We start from the raw sequence: 20397 nt of genomic DNA, 5'->3' as shown, positions 1-20397 counted from the left end.
ATTTTTCAATGTTTGGTTTAGTTCCATCCAGGCTACAAACCAGAGAACCAAACCCAAAACAGTGAAGGAAAAAAAATTTAAAAAAATAAAAAGAAAGGAAAAAAGTCCTTTCTGATTTTCAACATAAAGCTAGGATTACCACCAAAGAACAATAAAAATTCCTTTATTACCAAAAACAGGAAGAGCAAAGAGAAAAATAAACCACAGAAAATCTTTGTTATAATTTTTCCATAACAAATAAGGTCTTTTCTGGTCATGTTTGGCTTTTTTTTATTTTTTTCATTCTCCTTAAAATTGTATCTGTTTAGGAAAAAAAATAAGAATCTTGTTTAGAATAAAAACAAAACTGCAGAGGAAAAAGCAGAGCTCTTATTAAAGAGTTTGACATCACAACCCATCTATTAAATAGCAGGATTCTTAAAGGAAAGTCCTTTCCAAATAAAAGGGAGGAAATGAAAGGTTCTATGAGTTCCCAAGCCCATTGTTGATACCGTAGAGCACGGAAAACTTCCACTATCCATGGTCAAGGAAGTCATGTAGGAACAGGAACCAGCTCTAGAGGCTCCCACAGGGAGAAGATCCTTGGAGAAATATGGCTGGGAATGGTCCTGGTGTTCCTTTATTTTTGTGATTTAACTTGGGGGGGGGGGGTGGGGAAGGGGGGGGGGGGGGGGGGGGTTAAGGAAGATAAATTGTTGGAAGGGAGGGAAATGTGCAGTGCCCTTGGATGGCAGGAGGGATGGATCTGTGTCCCCCTGTCCCTGCTCCACCCTGGGTGACCCCACCAGGAGCATCAGCTGGAGCCCAGCTCATTGTGGGGGATGTGAGATCATCTCCAGGAGTTTTTTATCTACTCCTGGCTCTGGGGACTGGTTTTGATGCCTTGCAAAGGCTGAGCTGGAACAGAGGCTGGACAGAGCTACAGAATAAAGCAGGGATTGATTCAAAGGATCTCCTCCATGGATCCACCTTGGGCAGCACAAGAGCCCAGCCAGGGCTGCACCCAAGATGAACCCAAATGGTCCCAAAATGCACGAGCGCTCACGGGGTCTCTCCCTGGGATCAGCTCTGCTCCATGTGCACATTGCAGTTCATTGTCCAGTTCCAGCTTTAGCCCATCCAGTCCCATCCTGCTTGTTTTTCTCTCTCCAGCCCACGTTGTTTGTGCTCTTGGGGCTGAGATTTGGATCATTTGTCCTTGGTGCCCAGCTGGAGCAGGAATTGTTTTGTCTCCCTGCTCTGTGCAGAGCTCACCATCCCATAATGTGAACGCAGACCCACACATTAAAGCAGCACAGAATCTGAAAATATAAAAGCTAAACCTGAGACATCAGTTTGGGTTTGTTTTCCATGGGTTTCCGAGGGACAAGGCTCTTTTTTCATCCCAAAATCTGGCATGCTTTGTTCCTGCTCCTTTGCACTGTGGATCCATCCGAGGCTGATTAGGGGTGATAAGGGCTGGCAGTGAGTTATTGCCCAGCCAGCCTGAGAAGCCAAACCAGGCAGTTTTGACATAAAACAGCCACAAAAGTGGCTTTTCCCCCCTTATCTGGCCCTGCTCTCGATAGCAGAGGCACCCTGGAACAAAGGCTTTTGTTGCTGGCTAATCTGGAGTGAGAAGGAGCAGGGACTGACCCTTCCATCAAAGGGCTTTGTCCTCTCTGATCCTCTGCCATGGGGTGGCAGGAGGAGCTGCTGAGCCCTGGGTCCCTGGGCACATCCCAAAGGACAGCAGCAAGGCTCTGCTGGGATTTTCCCAAGCAAACAAGGGATGCTTCTCCCACGGGGATATTGAGGGTGGAACAAGGGGCAAAGTTCTCACCAAGTTTTAGTCACAGAATGCCTGAATGATTTTGCACTGGAAGGGACCTTAAAGATCATCCAGTTCCACCTTCCAGTAGCCCAGGCTGCTCCCAGCCCGTGTCCAGCCTGCCCTTGGACACTTCCGGGGATCCAGGGATTCCTCAGCTGCTCTGGGAATTCTTTTCCAGGGCCACCCCACCCTCACAGGGAACAATTCCTTCCCAATATCCCATCCATCCCTGCCCTCTGGCAGTTTAAAGTGAATTTTAATGGAGTTAAACCAGGAATAATTTCCAGGTTATATAATAAAATTCCTAAAATTATAAATAACATAAAAATGATGAAAAGACCTTCCTAATCATGATATATCCTTACTTTTCTTCCTTGTTTGTCCTTAACTTCTCCTCAATCCAGGTCTCTCTCCCTCTCCCTCACTGATTTATTGTGAAATTATAGTGAATTTCATGATATGAAGTGAGCAGAATTGTGAAAAGGCTTGCTGGGGTCAGACCCTTATTCCCTCTTAAAAGATAATTTGGGGTCACATGGCCATGAAATCCAAGAAAAGCCTGAGTTTTCCTGCTCTGGATCTGCACAGAATTCAGGACTGGGGGTGTTTGTGCAGCACCAAAGGGACAAAGCCCTTTTGGTCTCCTCTGTTGAACTGCACCCCCTGTTCCTGCTCATTTCACAGCCAAAGGGATCAGAGCTTCTTTTATTTTGATAAACTGAACTCAGAAATCATCATCCAATCAATCTAGAAAAAAAAAAAAAAAGGATACTCTGTTTCCATCTACTTTTTTCCAGATGTAAATACCCCTTTAATTTAGTACAAAATTATTGTGCTGTAAACTCTTTTATAACATTGCTAGGTTTCATTTTTGGTTTTGTTTTTCATTTTCTGATGTCTTTTGTGGATTTGGGATACAAACAAATGACAGGGTACTAACAATGACTTGAACCAGCTTCTGAAAAACGGGTTTCTGTTGGGGTTTGGGTTTTTTTAACCTCTTTGCACCACTGATTTTTTTTTTCTCTGGCTTCTTCATTCTGGACTTTCTCAGGAGGGCAGCATGTTTTGGGATTAGAATTCCCATGGTCAAAATCTTTCCCAGTTTGTAGAGTATATTATATATATATATATATATATATATTATATATATATATATATATATTTATATGTATACCTCCAGAGGAATTCTGCAGTGTGGTTTAGGAAGATCTTTGTGATTAAATGATGTCACATCTCAGGTAGAATCCAGAGGAGGAAGATGCCCCAGAAGGAAAAAAAACCAAATGCTAAGGAGTTATTCAGAACACAGGGATCACACCTAAAATCTCCAAAGGAAATAAAACTGGATATTTTCCTGTTAAAGTGTTGCTGGATACAAATGTAGATCTAAGAACTCTACAGGGGAAAAAAAAAAAAAAAAGGGGGAAGATAAGGCACAAAGTGATTTCAGTGGAAGGGAGCTTGAGGTCAGGCAGGGCTGGGAAGGGCCAGGCCAGCAGGGAATGTGGCCAAGGATTGGAGCTGCATTGATGGTGGTGATGGGATGAGGAGCAGAACAGCTCCGTGGTTGGGGAAACATTCCCGTGTTCTCTGACACAGAATAGAAACCCTACCCTCAATAACCCAACACTCCAAACACTCATTTTCTGTTCCACAGGAAGTGTTGTAGCACCAGAGGATCCCAGGACAAGGCAGAGCTTTCCCTCAGGTCCATCCCACCCTGAGCTTCCCTCTGTCCATCTCTCTGTCCATGGAACACAAAACCATTCAGAGCTCCATTCTGATTCATCCTTTCCCAAATCACTTTCTTTTGAAAACAGTGGAAAGTACCTCTTGTTTTCTTTTTTTTTTTTTGTTTCCTTGTTTCCATGACCATAATTTAATTCTTCATTTTAACCAACTTGCTACGTCCTTTCTCCTTGATAACTCCCGAGCTCAAATGTAAAAAATGTATTATTACAAGAGACAATTACGGGGTTCAAAGCATTCTGAAGAATTCCATGCTCCCAGCTTCTGGTACTGATATAAGGAGAGGAATATTTGTGGTTTTTTGACTTGCATGAAGTGGAAGGGTTCCAAGAGCTGGTGGTAAAAGGCCTAATGAAAGTCTGCCTTCATCAGACACAACAAAGCTCCTGCATCCTGGGAGGTTTAACTCTTTCTGAGGACGGGATGCCCAGGCCCCAGCACTCCACACAGACAACCCTTGACCCTGCAAACTCAGTCAAAAACAACAACAGCAAAAGGGTAAAAAAAAAGAGAAAGAATTCAGGGCTTGTTTGACTTAAGATTCTTTCTTCTTATTTTTTAAACAGCGCGTCTCTGGAAGTTGAAGGTTTGCAGCCCCCAAAGTTTGTTTGGACTGAAGATGTGTCTCACACCTTTGGGATACAGTTGGACAGCAGAAAATTATGGGAATCGGGTCTGTTTTGAAGGACACCGAGTGGCTGCACAAACATCTGACTGCTGCAGAGCAGGAGGTTCTTCTCTGCTGAACCTTCTGTTTGTCATTTATTTTTCCATTTCATAAATACCAATTGGAAACTTCTCCTTGGAAGGCAGAGGGAAATCTCGTGGATTGTAAACACGGAGGAGAAGAGGAATTGTTTAGGATGGTGAAAACGGTATAAGGACTCAAAGCATAACGTTAAGTAGGGGAAAGTTTAGGCTGGATAAACTTCCAAGTGCTGAAATCTTATTAGGCTGTGGAAAATTCTTCCAAAGGACGTGGGAGAAGCTCCACTGTTGGAGCAGTTTGCCATCAGATTGGACAAAGCACCACAAATAAACCTTAAACAATCTTGCCCCAGCAAAGGGGGTGAAATGAAGAGGCCAAAATCCATGTACCCAACACCTCCTTTGATTTCATCGACCACAATCCATCCACCCAGAGAGTGAGAGTATCCATGGGATTTGTGTGGCTAAAGATGGATTCACCACCGGGATGGGCTCCGCTCTGGAACCTGCTGGAGAGAAACCTGTGCCATCCAAGAGAGCAGGAGGTGTCAGGGCCTCCCATCCCAGTGAGGAACAGCAATTCTAAACCAGGAAAATGGAAAATAAAGAGACACGCATCGGAACTGCTTGGCTGCCCAGTGGGCAATCTGTACTTTGGGGTTCAGAGATCCTTCATGGGGTAGCCTGGGAGAGAGCACAAGGAGCGTTTCAATCAAGAAGGATTAAAAACCAGCTCAAACACAAAGATATTTTACCCCAAAATCTGCTACTTGTCCTCAAAGAACCTCAGCACCAGCAGCAATTCCCACGAGGCAGAGCGAGCAGCCACTGTGGATTTGCTGTGTCACTCCAAAATGATTCCAAGTGCCTCAGATCAGATGATCCAATGCTCAGCAGGGAATTCCAGTTTTAAATATGCATGGGTTTAGTAACAGGCTGATGAAATTATGGTCACTGGGGAGAACTATGAGGTGATGCAAGTTGTTAACTCAGTTTTTTTAGTGAACACAAAGAAGATCCAACAGGATTTACAACTGTAATGATTCTCCAGAAAGAGTAAAATATTTTGGATATTAATCCACTTGCTTCCTTTTCCCTTCTCCTTATGGATGATGTAAAAGCAAATTCTGGGGTTTTTTTAGAAGCCCATTCATGATGGTGTTGACCTGAAGCTCCTGAAGAGATAAAAAATTTTCCCACTGATTTCCTGGGGCCTTGGACTTTATCAGACCAGATGAATTTGTTCCAGAAACACCAAATTTCTGATCTCTCTGCTCTGGGGAGTCATTAGGAGCCTTCAAAATCTGATCAGAGTTGCTAAACTCTGCCTGGTCACATGGTGGGGTTTTCAGCCCTGGCTGGAGGCATTTGGGAGCACATCTGGTGCAAATATTTCCTGGTGGAACCCAAAATGTCACTTTCTGTAAATACTTCTCTGTGTGATTCCAAAATTCCCTTTTCACTGTGTATTTGGCCAGTAAAACCTGAAAACTCCAAAGTTCTTCGAAAGCAAAGACAAAGAGATGAGGACATGGCCAAAGGAACTTTATTGCAAATTTGGATGAATCCCATTTTTGGTTAAAGCACACTTTCAATCTGCTGCAAACTGAATTTTTGCAGACTGGAGAAGTTGCTCTGATAGGAGCAACCTGGTAGGAGAACAGAGGGAAACTTCATGGGTTTAAGTGAAAAGAAAAACCAATTCTTACTGCTCAACACATGGAAATATGGGATATTTACTTTTAATACAACAAAACCATGGTGTTTATGTGGATATTTTGTGGGTTTTGCTGTAAATGCTCTGTTGGTTCAGAGGTCATCTTAATCCAGGAACTGTGGAGCTGATCTAACCAGGGGAATGAAACCCACCTCCTAAACATCTCTAAAAATCATTAATATTCTGAGTGACAGACTGGGAAGAACTTCTTGCCCATTTCCTGCCTAAACCAAACCCTACTTTTTTTTTTTTTTCCCCAATAGAATTGATGGATATCAAAATTATTTTGAATTTTCTCCTTGTTATTTTTTTCCTAATTGTTGCAATTTGAGTGTTTTGTACAGAGCCTTGGTGGGTTTAGAGGCAGAAATGGCATTTCTAGGCTCCAACCTCAGTGGGAAGGGACATCTCATCCCCAGATTTCCCTGGCTGATTCCAAGCCTTGGATAAATCTTGGATAAAAGATCCAAAGTGCTGCAGGTCTTCTTCCAGAGTGACCACAACAAGTCCTGATGCAGTCACAGGATGGGTTTGGCCAGGGTGTTTCACTGCTATTAAATCAACAGTAAAATCCTTTAATTCCTCTGAACATGCAGCAATACTTTGGATCCTTGACGCTGGGACCAAAAATAAAGGGATTGCTCGTTTCTTTCCTTAATTGTTACATTTAACAACAGATTTCTCATCTTTATCCCCCTTTTTCTAACACATCTCTGTGCTGTTCCTTCTCTTTTTGCCCCATTTTTCCACCAAACCTTTCTTCCTTCCCAGCTTTTTCTTACACCTTTCCCTTAACACTACTCCAGAGCTTTTTCCTTCTCCCACTGTTATGAATCCTCAAGGGCCGCAAGAATTTTCCATTTTCCTGCCCGAAACTCTTCGTATATCTCTCCCCACCTCGTTACAATAAAATAATTCTTCCATTTCACTGTCACCTCAATTTAGCTCTCTCACCCTCCACTCCCTCTTTTTCCCCTGGTTTAAAGACCGACCAGCATTTCCTGAATTGGAAAAGCCACAATAATATTTTTTTCCATTGAAAATACCACAAGTACAGTATTTCCATTGAACATACCACAAAAACAGTGTTTCCATTGAATGTACCACAAGGACGGTGCTTTTGAGGTATCTAAATGCTGAGATGAACTCATAATGTTCATCTTGGACTCGTTAAAGCAAAGCCCCTTCTCTCCTCAAAAATAATAATAAAAAAAAAAAGTTTCCTCAGACAGAGAAAGAATTTTTATTCACAGGTTTCAAAAAAGAAAAAAAAAAATACAATAAAAACAAGACCTAGACAGAGCCAGGACAATTCTGCACTTGCTTTGTGAGTAAAATATAAATAGGTTTTAGCAAGTTAAAAAAAAAAAAAAAATCCATTAAAAATGCTTAGAGTGGTTGAACAGCTGGAAAAGCAACTTTTTTTTTTTTTTTTGATAACATTTAAAGCTGCTTAGCAGCTGGGGAAAAAATCGCCTGTAAAAACACTTAACATTTACAGCCACTCAGTGGCTGGAAAAGCAACTTGTTATAAAATTGATTTAACATCTCAGTGGCTGGAAAAGACATCCCCACACATCCATCGAGCTGCAGTGTTTTACACTGCTATTTATGGCTATTTAGACACAGATAAGGCTATAAATAGATAAACTGGGCATTTCTGCTGATGCCATTGTGGCAGGGAATAATTTCCATGCAGATCACTCGCCGTTTCATTTTATTTTCTGGGAGTTTTCAGCTAAGCCCTTTAAATTCCCATCAGTCTGGAGTCTGGCGGGCCGGGATGCTCAGCCCCCAGGAAGGCTGTAAATCAGTTTAGTTACAGAGCACTTTATGAAATAATAACTGAGTTCTGTGCTTGATGGGCTCCAGCGAAGCTCTGGCTGTCCAACAAAATCTTTTTAATCCAGAGTGTGAAATGGGGATGTCTCCATCAGGAGCTGGAGGGATGCAGGAGCCTGCCAGCCCCAAAATCCCAAAAACAAGGGGTGTGATAAGCCCTATCAAAGCAGTAATTAAGCACATTTATCTCTGTCTGAGATTAGAGCTTTTGAAGATGCTGATTAAAAATGTGAGTCATGTAACAGCCCTTGGGCAGGCACGGGAAGTGGTGCTGCCCTGCATCCAGATGTGCAGCCATGTCCTGCATCCTGCCCTGCATCCAGATGTGCAGCCAGGCCCTGCATCCTGCCCTGCATCCAGATGTGCAGCCAGGCCCTGCACCCTGCCCTGCATCTAGATGTGCAGTGCTGACAGAGGGAATGCACTGGCACGTCGCTCAGCCCTGCTCAAATCCCCAAAACTAGGACTAAAGTTGCTGCCTGAAGGTTCTCAGGCTTCCTGTGACCCCTGAGCTCCTTCCTGGGTGGGAACCCAGCTGCGTCAGGGCACCCCTGGAATTAACTGCTGAAATGACTGTAATAATGCAACAGAGCTGACTGCTTTGTTCAGTTCCTTGAGGCAGGGATTTCCCCAGCCCCTGGGGAGGTGTCAGGACTCTCTGTGGCTCTCCCTCAGACTTCACCTCCATCTGATTTTCTATTTCATCCTTCCAAGCGTTTCTCTCCATGACAAAATCCACTGGACACATCCATCTTGAAAAGATGTCATAAAACCCTCGAGGCAGTTCTTGCACTGCAACAACAAGTTGGGGCAATAAAACCTTTCATGTGCTGCATGTTTTGCTGCTGGGGGGGCAATCCAGGCAAACCAAGAAGCCTTGTTAAGCCCAGGGATCCCATCTTGCTCCCCAGGGGCTGAGCACAGCTCCTGGTGAGCCCTTGGGAAGAGCACCGAGTCTCCTGGAGCAAAAGCAGCTCCTTGCATTTTATTTCCAAGCAAGGATGTCCTGTCTGGCTGGATTGTGGCTGAGGACCCAGTAAAAAGGGAGAGGGAATGTTGCCATGATTGGGTGTCACTTCCCAAAGCCCCAGACTTCTCCCGAAGTCAGGGGTAGAGCCCAAAGTGCTGCTTTAGCTGGGTTTGGTGCCAACTTTTGGAGCTCAGATGAGAAGCTGGATGTCTCTGCCGGTAGCTGCAGATAATGAGGCAATGTTCCCAAAGTATCTGAGGCTGGGATCTTTGAAGTGTAACCACTTTGTGGCCAAATCCTTGTGAAAGTGGAAAAAATAATAATTGCCTATGAATATGTGAAGACATATATTCCTCAAGGACAGACAGGAATTGCTCAGTGTTGTCCGGGTGAAGGGAGGAGGTGCAAAAAGAAGATTTTCAGCAAAGTTTTCCTGCCAGGGAGAGCTATTAGGCACTGGAATTATTTCCTCAAGGAAAGCAGAGGAAGGCGATTCCTTCAGACATTTAATAATAGCTTGGGCAAAGAATTAGGAAATATAAAGAAGCAGCCTGTACTGGCAGGTAATTGAGCTAATCAGGACTAAGTAGGACTCAGAATTTATTTTTTCTTAGGATCATTTAAAGTCAGCTGCAATAGATATTTCATTAATTCATTGCCCTTTTCATTGCAGTCCAACACCCAGGAGGAAGGCAGAAGAAGTTAATATTAAAAAAACACCAACCCAGTCAGTGCTGGGAACACTGGGGCGTGGCGGTGCCAGCGAGGAGAGATTTCGTGGGCACTCATCAGAAACACAAACGAGCTCTCAAACAGGCCACAAAAGCCAGTGGGGAAGGGGTGGAAGGAGCCAAGGTCTGATCTGGAAAATAAAAAGGGAAAAAGCAAGGATGAAGAACCAGGGGATTGGACAAGATGGGATGGGCTGGGAGGGGGTCCTGGAGAGCCTCTGTCTTGGCAACAGCCATGGAAAATCAAAGTGCAAAATAAAAAAGTGCTGTAAGAACAGCCCGTGATCGAATACCAGACTGACTAATTTGTATTTCAGGGGCTCGAGGAGAGGATGCTGCAGTCTGTGCCTCTGGACCTTCCACACATTTGGTGTTCCTGCACAAAGAGCCAGCACTAAATCAGGGGCATCCGGCTCAGACTTGAACTGGGGTGTAAAGGCTGAGCAGCATCAGACTGAGAGACTAAATTTGGGGAGAGGCAGACACTTCACAGCCCTGTGGTGTCTGGATCATCCAGGGGTTTCCTAAGCCAGGTACTTTATTCTCCCCCTGTTCATCCTGAACAGCATGGTGGGTGCCAGGTTTTATTCTTTCATCCTTTCTCCTTGTTCTGTGTTTTAAAAAGAACATTTAGAACATGCTTTAATTATTCCATATGGGATTATTTACCAGTTGCATCCATTGCTGGGCATGTCCAGGATGCTGGGGCAGGAGGGGACACAGCCTGGAACATCCCATCAGATCTTTGAGGAACAAAATATTCCAAGTGCAAGAACACTCCCCCTGTGTCCCTGTTTTCCCAGGACATGTGGTCCCTCCTGCATCCAGGTGGGACAAAGGTTGTTCCTAGAACAAAGCTGAAGAAAAAGCAGAGAAAAATCCTCATGTGACCCTCACCATAAAATCCTCACCCATAAACCCCTCACAGCTGAGTAGATGCAAATGAGGTTTATTGCCTTTTAACAACCTCATGGCATTTCAGATTATCTCGAGGTCTGATGCAGCAATCACACACTGTGGACAATAATTACACCCAGCTGGAATTCCATGAAGGCTGTAACTGTTGATCAGGACATGGAAAATTGGTGAATTTGTCCCAGAGATGTCAGAGCCAGATTTTTATGTACTCATTGATGGCAGTGGGTGGAGAGTCACAATCCAACACACTTGATCTGGTTCAGGACATTTAGTCCACAAGCGTCATCATTTTTTGTTGCTGCTACCACTAAACCTGAGCCACAATTTCAGAATCCAGCCCTGGATTTGTGCAATTGCTCTGTAACCTGCACAGAGAAGTCATCGGTACAAACCCAAATCCAATCCCACCCTAAAAGCCGCTCAGAAATCCAGGTTATTCCCTACATGTTTGCACAGCGACCACAGCCATTGATTTATCCCTTATTAGAAGCTGATATCACCACTGGATTTAAATCATGGCTATATTAACATCCATCAGCAAGTTGACCTAGAAACTTATTTATTTAAGAACACCAGTGGTCTGAGGAAAAGCCAAAAACAAAAACAAGTACAATGGGGTTTGGATCTGGACAATGCTTGGGAACCGTATTGGCAGCCACCAAGTTGGAATATTTGATCTTCACAGCTTGACGTCAAGAATGGCTTTTAAGTCTCCTGGCTGGTAAATACATCTGGCTCATGCCTTGTTTAACATTTGAGGTGCTTATAGATATTGTGGTTTCAAAGTTGATCAAACATGCAGGGCATTATTTGTAGGAAAAACATTTACCTTACTGGAGAGGTTTGACTTATACCAAGGGCTCAAATGATTTCCCGTCTGCTTTAATGTGTGGAGGAAAGTGGAATTTGCTTTGGGAAGCAAAGAAAAAGGCGGTTCAACACATCCTGCCATGCCCAGTGTGGCTAGGGATTGCCTGTAGGAAAGCTCAGCACCATTTATTTTGTGAGATAAAACTTGCTTAGAAAGTCAGAGCAATTTAACATTGCAATTTAAAGTAGAGAGAAGGAAAAAGAAAACGAATTGAGGTTCAGGAGCTGGATGTGAACATTGTGGATGTCCTTTCAGTTTTTCCTACTAATGGAAAAATAAAATGAAAGGGAGAAGGGTTGGGAAGGTAGGGGCGATGAGGGAAGGAGAAGGATGAAGGAAGGAGAAATTATAGAGAATATAGAGAAAATGAGAAATAAGTAGAGAAATTGAGAAATTGAGAAATGAAACACAGACATTTTGGACATCTTGGTTGAAAAGTGCACTCAAGGTTTTGCATTAAAAAGTTTGGGGAAGAAAGATAGGTCCTTGTCAGGGGAGCTGTTTTGAAGTGAAGGAATGAAGGAACTGGAGGGGTTGTGTAGCTACATCAAGCCTTGTGTCCCAGTGGGTCACCATGAGGGTCTCTTTGCTTTGTTGTCTCCATCTAGGGATGTTTCAGCTCAGCAGAAGAACCAATATTTGAAAATATTTGCTCTTACCTCAGCACAGCAGCATGAGGCAGGAAAATCTACAGTGGGAGTTACGGAGGATTGAAGGACTAACAGCCACAAGGGAAAGGAAAAGGACTGATTCTCATCCTGAAAACCATGAAAGCCAAAAGGAGCAGTATCCATGGTGGGATTCCCTCCAAAGAGCAGCACAGCATCTCTCAAGCTCTTCCATTTCCACCTCTTTGTGGTGAGATGTCCTCAAGTTTGTCTGGCAATATGCTACCATGAGTAGGGATGGTGGAACCAGAGGTTCATCCTGATGAACCTAAATCCTGGTGTTTGCTGCCTCTCCAGGCAGAAGTATTTGTTTTTTGAAGACACCCTACGAAGAACAACTCAATTGCCATCAGGAAAATGTTATTTTTTTTCCCTCCAGACTTCACAATTTTTCAATTCCTTCAATTCTTCAGGAGAAAAGAGAGGTCTGAGTAGAGGTCTGAGTGTTCAGTGAGAGGGCAGCTGGCCTGTGTGGGATCAGCTCTGTGCTGATGCTGCTGTTCACAATCATGACTGAGATAAAGATTTTCTGTCCATTCAGCTTCAAAACACTCCAAAAGTCTTTTCTTGGAAAGAGCTGATTTTTGAAGGCAACCAGTGCAATCTGTGCATGGCTCTGATGACAGCAGACACCAGATCTCCATCAGCCACTCAAAGGATTTTCGCAAGAGCAGTAAGAGGTCAGATGTTCTCACTGGCTGTGCTGAAGGATGTTCTTCTGCAAGAGCCCAAAATCCCCAGGGAACAGACACAGAAGGAAATCCCCAACAGTGGGAGAAGCCTCAGCTGGCATTCACACTTGGATCAGCTGTCAAAGGATCCAAAACTCCATCAAAACCCACTCTTCTTGGGAAAACCTTTCCCTTCTAACTTCCAGAGTGTGGGATTTGTGTGGGAACTGCAGCATACTTCAATTTGAAGCTTGGTTTCAAGCAAAGGAGATGTGGAAGCCCTACAGACTGGGAAGAGAGAAAGCAAATAAAAAAGCATCGATTTTGATACATTTTTACTAAAAATAATCATGTTTTAAACTCCAATTGCCAGAGTTTTGGGCATTGGCTCACGGCTTGTGAATGCCTGGGACAGGCAGAAACCAAGGCAATCCCGTAAGGGAAGGGGATTGTTACCGTAGGAGCTGAGTAACTCCTGATTGGCACTGGAACTGCAGAAGTGTCACATAGCAGGAGCTGCTGCTGAGAAAATTTATGGACTCTCAGGAATCACAGATTCATTCGAGAATCCGACAATTTGTAGACAGCCGTCAAACAAAAAAAAAAGAAAAAGAAAAAAAAGCTGCAAAAACCGAGTCCAAAGTCTCCGGATCAGCAAAGGATATGCACAAAATTCCCTTTCATGTTATTATTGGACTGGGCCAGACGTCCAGACACACCGAGTTACTCAAGCTCGCTGTCAGCTCCGCCGTAAATTTATTTGGAATTTCAGGGCTACCTCAGAGGGGCAATATTGGCTTAAGGCGTTTCCATTTCAGGACCTTGTCCCACAGCAGACTGGTATAATTCTTTTTTTTTCTTGCCCAGTTTTGAGCTTTCTGAATGACTTTAGCTTCCCAAATCTTTATTGGCCACATATTCCTCTCCCAGCCTGCTCCAGCTCCGCATTGCTGCGATGCAGAGCCTGACTATTAAGTCAGACTTAACACCAGTCTGCTGTCAGTGGATGCTACTGTGCTATTTATAAACCCTCTGCTACACACAGGTATTTATGGCACTGAGTAGGGTCAGGAAGAACAAAAAATAAAAGAGGGGAAAAAAAAGAAGAAAAAACGTTCACTCCATTTTTATTAGCCCAATTCACAGCCAACCATATGGCCACAAACTGGGAGCCGCCAGCTCAGACAACTGGAGCAGCAGCGCTCCCTGAACCCTGCAAAACCCATTAGATTGTGTTAAATATGTGGATATTTATCTCTGTGCCGAGAGAGGGGTGCCAGATATTTAATAAATGATAACGAGTTCCTCCCTGAGCCCCCTGTGTTGGCCTTGTCCCTGATCCCAAGCCAGAACAGGAGGTCCTTTGCTGCCTGTGCCTCCTGTGGAGCTGCTGCCACTTCCCTGCCATTGGGCTCTTCCCCAAAAGGTTTGTTTGCTGGAATAAATCATCCTGCTGGAGATACACACTCCTGAGTGGAACAGGAAGGATGTGCAGCTGTGCCTGCAAGTGCTACTGGAGGGGAGACTGAGTCCCCCAAGCCCTCTGCTAACCATGGGATATATTTCAGAGATTATTTCATTTTGTTTTTCCTATGCGTTGTTGGGTGGTTTCTCTCCTGTGGACAGTTCCCAAAGGTAATTTGAAAAAAAAAAAAATTTATTTTAGATTTGTAAAGACTGAGGGTTTAGCCACCCACACAGATAATATTGTGCACAACCAACAGGAACTCAGATGTTTGAGGCTCAATCCATGTCCCAGCAAACCGCACATCTCCCAAGGACCTGTCCCACATCCTTAGGTTGATGGTGCCCAAAAGCTCTGATGAAGTTTTGTGGAGATCCAAGCTCTCATCCCAGATGGGAGACAGACCCTTGAGTGCCATCCCAGGAACCTCCTGCCTCTTGGAACATCTTCTGGGCTCAGGCCTTCCAAGGTGCCCATAAAGATCCTCCTCCCAGGGCTGCTTTGGGTCCCTGCCGAGCCCCGCAGGCACTCCTGGCATGGATGTTGCCTCCTTCCTGTGGCTTTCCCAAGGTCATCCCCATTCTTTTTGCATCAGTTCCCTATCTCTAAGATTAAGGTTCCTCATACCGATCTCCCCCAGAGCCTGAGTGAGGTTTAATTAATAATCCTGGCCTCTGAGGGAGTAACAAAGAGGCGGAAGGACTGGGGGAGGGAGCAGCAGTGGTAGGAAACACATGGTCACAGAGCTGAGCCACGGGCAGAAATTCCCATCAGGGAACAATGCTGCACCAGCTGGGACAGGAGAAGGTGACCTCAGGGCTTTGCCTCTCCATCGCCTCCAGCCCATTGTTCTATTGTGTCTTTCGTAGGGAGTTCAAGGGAATAAACAGCATTTTCCAAGCTGGCTTCGCCTCCGGGATGGTTTTCTCCCCTGCTGGATTTATATGAGGGAAGAAATCCAATGTTGATGCACTCAGCACCTGCCAGGGTGCAGGTTCAGCCTGGGGGTTTAGAGAGGTCCTTACCCTCTCCCCAAATGTCCTCATGTCTTGTGCTGGAAGGACACAGGAGAGAGCCAATCCCACTGAAATGAAGGTTTCTGTTCACAAAGATTCCCCAGGGATCTTCGGCCCCAACACCCCCAAACGAGGGGGATGATGGAGAGTGCAGCTCCTCTGCACCACAGCCATGGCTGAGGCACCCTCCGAGCCTGCTGGTGGTGGCAACAAGCCCAGGGATGGAGAGGAACCATTGTGCTCCTTCCCTACTTATACCCGGAGCGATTCATGTCCCCCCAACCCAGTCCCAAAGTTCCCTGATTATACTCAAGCTTTAATCTCCTTCCCGGCTGTTATTTTTGTGCCTCCTTTTGTGCTGGCTTTTCAGAGCTCCAGAAACAAAGCTCTGCAGGGACGTGGTGCAGAGAAGTCCTTTGTCACCCACAGTGGAGCAGCACCTTGGGATGAGAGCTGGGAATGGTGTCTGCACCATGTCAGAGGAGACACACAGGGAAGCCACCAAGGTTCAGTGACGGCAGAGATTGCAAGGACTTGAACCCCAAGCCATCCTGGAGGACTCAATAGCTTATTTTAAACATGTTATTTATCCCACATCCCTGTGCTATTAATCCCCTATCCATAAATACGAATTTTATGGACACCACCTCCTTGTCAGAGTGCAACAACAGACAATTTGGCAACTGAGAATAATTAAAATATGGATGTGGAAAGGAGCTTAACTCCAAAAAAAAAGGCAACAGAGGAAACCAGGAAACATGAAAGTGATCAGCAAGGAGGGAGAGTGGAAGTGGGGAGGCCCAGGGGCAGGGAAGTGAGGGGAAGGAGAAAATGGGAGCTGGTCAGAGCAGCGTTAGATGAGCCTTTCCAAGCAAAGGTTCTGCCAGCCAAAACAGCAGCAAGTCTGAAATTGGTTAGGGATTGTTTATTTATTCATACCACAGGATGTAAACTAATATAGTTAAATTCCCCCGGGAAAATAGAGCTGACTCTTTTTTTTTTTTTTTGTATGTTCAAGAATAAATTCTTCCTTCTTTCCCCTTTTTTATGAAGTTTGAGAGACTCCAAAGAACATTGAAAGAGTTATTACAGAATTCCTGCTTCTTGAGGGATGAGAAGCAAGTTGTCCAGTGGAAGAGTGAGTGGTTGTACCTTTGATATTCAGTTGTAGGACATCGATGATGCCTCATGGTTCATGTTCAGGAATGACTTTTCCACTCTGAACCACTTCATTTATTTAAGGGTTTGCTGGGCAATAGATGTGGCTGATATTTATCTGAAATAAATCCCTCTGTGCAGCAGGTTCTGCACTCTCAGGTTGAAATGTAGTTTTAGTAGGAGTTAATTGGAGAATTAATATTTACCTTCTTGGCTGCAGTTTGGAAGTGTTGAAGGTTTCACCTCCCCGATACAAAACGAAAATGAAAACAAGCTCCCAAATCACCCACTTAGGATAATCTGAATGGAACTTTATAGAAAATACAAATCCTTGAGGAGAAAATATCCCAGGACCTGCAGTTGAAAAACAAGGTTTGCAGGGTTGTGGAGGATAACCCCCCCCCACCAAGCCAGGCATTCCTCTGGCCCTGCATCCCCAACCAAAAGAAAAACTAAAAAAACTACATTTAATTGACCAAAATCCTGATTGTCTTTTCAGACACCCTTTCTTGATGTGGTTGGAGATTGGAACCCTTTTGGAAAGCAACTTGACATTTCATAGCTTAGATATTTCCTCCATCGCTTTTGACTCTCGGGCCTCAATTATTTCCACCAGGAGAGCGTTTGCCAAGCGGATGAAATTGGAAGCCGAGTGGATGTTATAAAACCCAGGTAGCTCCAGCCCCTGTGCGTGATGCTGCCTGGTGTGTTTTCTTCATTTGACTTCTCCTGACTCATTCCAAGGCTGAGCATGGCACGGGCTGTGCTCCGCAGGGAACGGAGCTCCCTCGGCATCTCCGCGCTCCTGCACACACGTGGTCAGGTGTTGGCTGGGCCTTCATTCCTGAGCTGGAAAATTTCTTATGGTTTTTGCAGGGACAAATTATCCTTCCCGGTTGTGGAGGGAAAGGAGGGGAACCATCCTGTCCTTCAACAGTTTTTGATGGAAATTGTGCTCCTGTGCCAAACGATCGCTGAAAACATTTTTAAAGGACATTTATGGGGAAAATGTTGCAATTCTCTGGCTTTTTGTGCTCTGTTTGGTTCTGCGTGGGGATGGAAAATGGTAAACTTTGAATTGACTGCAGCCACCCTGTTTTACAGCTCAGAAAAACACCTCGTGCTGTCCCACGTACGGGACATGACTGCACCAACAGAACCGGAGCTGCAGGAGCTCAGGAATCTGAGAGTTTGGCTCTGGTGGTGCTGCTCAAATATGATGGACTCTAAACTTACACTCTGAGGGGATCCTTATTTCTACCAGTGCTTAGCCTGGGACTGAGGAAGGTGAGGAATTGTCTGGTGAGAAGGAAAAACCAGCTGAACCCTCTGCTAACTCTCAAAATAGGAGATGACACAGGACCACTTCTCAGAGCAGCAGCTCTGTGCTGTCCCCACTGCCTGACCATGTCAAACTGATCCTTAAATATAAAATGCAGCTCCAAATTCACTGCAGTGGATATTTAAGAAGCCAGTGGCATTGAATGGTTGTGTGGTTCCCACCAGGAGTGGGGTGGAGATATCTGGGGACAAAGCTCATCCCACCTGCCCAGGGATCCGACATCTCCTGTTGCTGTGCATCCCACAGCATCCCACCCAAAATCATCTGGAATAACAAGATGCAGATGCCCTGGAGCAACTGTGATTTGTTTGGATCTGGCAGAGCTGATTACAGGATTGAAGGGCCCAGGGAGGAGCGAGGTCTGTGCTCTCTCCTAGGGGACTCCAGCCAAAGGCACAAGGAGTGATTTGTCTCTGCCAGCACTCAAAACTTGAGGACGTTTCTGTAGGAAGTGACAGTGGCAAAACATCCTCTGGAGCATGTAAACAGTTTTTCCTTATTCAGGATGGTCAAAATAAAAAGGGAGCTGTGTAAACATCTCCGGGCTGTCCCTGCTCCTCTCTCACTCCGAGCTGGGGAGCAGAAAGCTCTGCTCAGGAGCCAGAACATGCTGCAACTTCCTCCTGATCCACGATCCAGCACAAATACAAAACCAAATCATGTTTCCACGTAATCAATCCATGTTCTTAGAGAGGAAAAGAGCCCTTAGCAGCCGAGCAGGAGACCTTGGAGTATAATAGAGCTGTCCAAGTGCACAGGTGTGCCAAAGTGCTTCACCAACAGTGTGTGAGAAAGTATTCACATTGTTCCCAAACCATGGGAAAAACATATCCTGTTCCCATTTCTGCGCCGTGCCACTGCTGAGGCTCTGTGTATTCTGTGAGTTGTCTCCTTGCAGCCATCCCTGCCTGGAGATGAACTTTCCTTGATTTCCGAGCATTGTGCCGTGCCCAGCCCAGCACAGGTGTCCTTGTGCTGCTCCAACAGGGAACCACAGCTGTGCCAACTACAGCACTGGGCTCCTTCTTTTGGGCTGACTTGGATCAGGAGAAATAGAGGAAGACGCTTTTTGTGCTGCTCTTGAACTCTTCCCTGTCCCTTTCCCACGTGGATGCTTTGATGTGTGGATTTTCCAGCGCCGTTCCTGAGCTGCAGAGGGAATGAAGATCTTCAGATGGGGAAAGAGGGAAATGAGAAAAACCAGGATAAACTCTGAGTGTAGGAAATTTGGATGTTGTGGTCACATTTAAATGAACAACATCACGAGGGAAACAGAGAAGTGACTGTGGAGGAGAATGACAGACATTTATTGTTTAATCATCCTGAAGTGCTTTAATGTTTTTGGCTAAAGTGAGAGTGCATCAGCAATTTCCACTTGAAATATTTTGGAGATACAAGTGGCTTTCCTTTTCATCAAGAAAAGACTCGTGCAACTATTTTGATTCAAAGCACCTCATAAAAGAACAACAACCAGGAAGCAAAATATGTTTTTACTCTGAGGATGTTAAAAATCACATAATTTTGACATTTCAACCAGACTGTGGGATGGGCAGCTCCTTCCTTCGTGCAAAGGACATGGGAATAGCAGCAAGGAAATTCTACCTCAGAGTCATCTGAAAATGCCCAGGAGCTTTTTGGCAGTCCAAGATGTGCCTTTCTTGATAAGAATAATAAATTTAGAACCAAAGTATTGAAGCAGCATTTGAGTTTGAACAAATGAACTGCCTAAGCTGTAATTAAAGAAGTTTTTAGCTTCAGTTCAACCCACTGAGAGCTTCCAGCCTTTGAATTTCCCATAAGGAAAGTGAGGATACACCAGACAGGCAAAAAACCTGGAGTTTTCACAGTCTGCTTCCAGAATTGCTACAGTGGCATCACAGGAGCACCCAGCAGAACTGACGGGAGCTGTGCTAGCTCTGAGCTCAGGGCTCTTTGCTGTGGCATTGTCCACATGCCACAGGAAGTTTCCTCTCAGCTGGAGGGCAGGGGCAGAGGCCAGGTGACATCCCCAGCAGTGTGGGGACAGATCCAGCACGGGGGGGTGAGCACCAGAGTGGCCTGGCAGGAGTTTTGATGGACTGCTGTGAGATGTGACAGCAGATTTATCATAACCCGAGCCCCAGGTGGGGCCAGCAGAGAGTGGCTCTCCCTTCCTGCCTGAGGAAAAGCTTCTCCCAGCACTCAGCAGCCAGTCCTGGCCTGACTCGGGTTTCACCATTCAGATATGGAAGGCACAAGGAGGTGCAGCCTAGGCAGAGTTCACTGGAAGTTAAGGACACTCAAGTCATTAATTAATGCCCACCAATGCCAGAACTTCCTTAATTTTACAGAGATTGCAAAAATATCGTAGCAAATTAAACCTGGGTATGAATTAGAGCCCTTTTTGTAGAGCTGCTGGGGCAGTTGGTGACATTACAGAGCTGATCCAAGAGACGTTTCTATATCACAGGAATATTTTCCAGACACTGTGTTTTCCACTCCAAACCTGCAAGAGAAAAATTCAATAGAAATTCTGTCATTTGAAATTCAATAGAAAAATTATTTTTCTATTGATCATTCACTTCCAGTGACCCAACTGGGGAATGTGTGATGACCCAGCAACCCTTGTTTTCAAACAGAAATCACTCCTTTGGGCTGTCGGTTTGCAGACAACCATCACAAAACCCTGAGCAAGAGCTGACCCTGGACAGTGAGGTGATGATGGTCATCACCATCACCACTGAATCCCAGAATGGTTGGAAAGGACCTTAAGGCT

This window comes from Onychostruthus taczanowskii, unplaced genomic scaffold (assembly GCF_017590055.1).
Source record: "Onychostruthus taczanowskii isolate IOZ18803 unplaced genomic scaffold, ASM1759005v1 scaffold30, whole genome shotgun sequence".
NCBI classification, from domain to species: domain Eukaryota; kingdom Metazoa; phylum Chordata; class Aves; order Passeriformes; family Passeridae; genus Onychostruthus; species Onychostruthus taczanowskii.
This window is presented reverse-complemented; position numbering follows the sequence as displayed.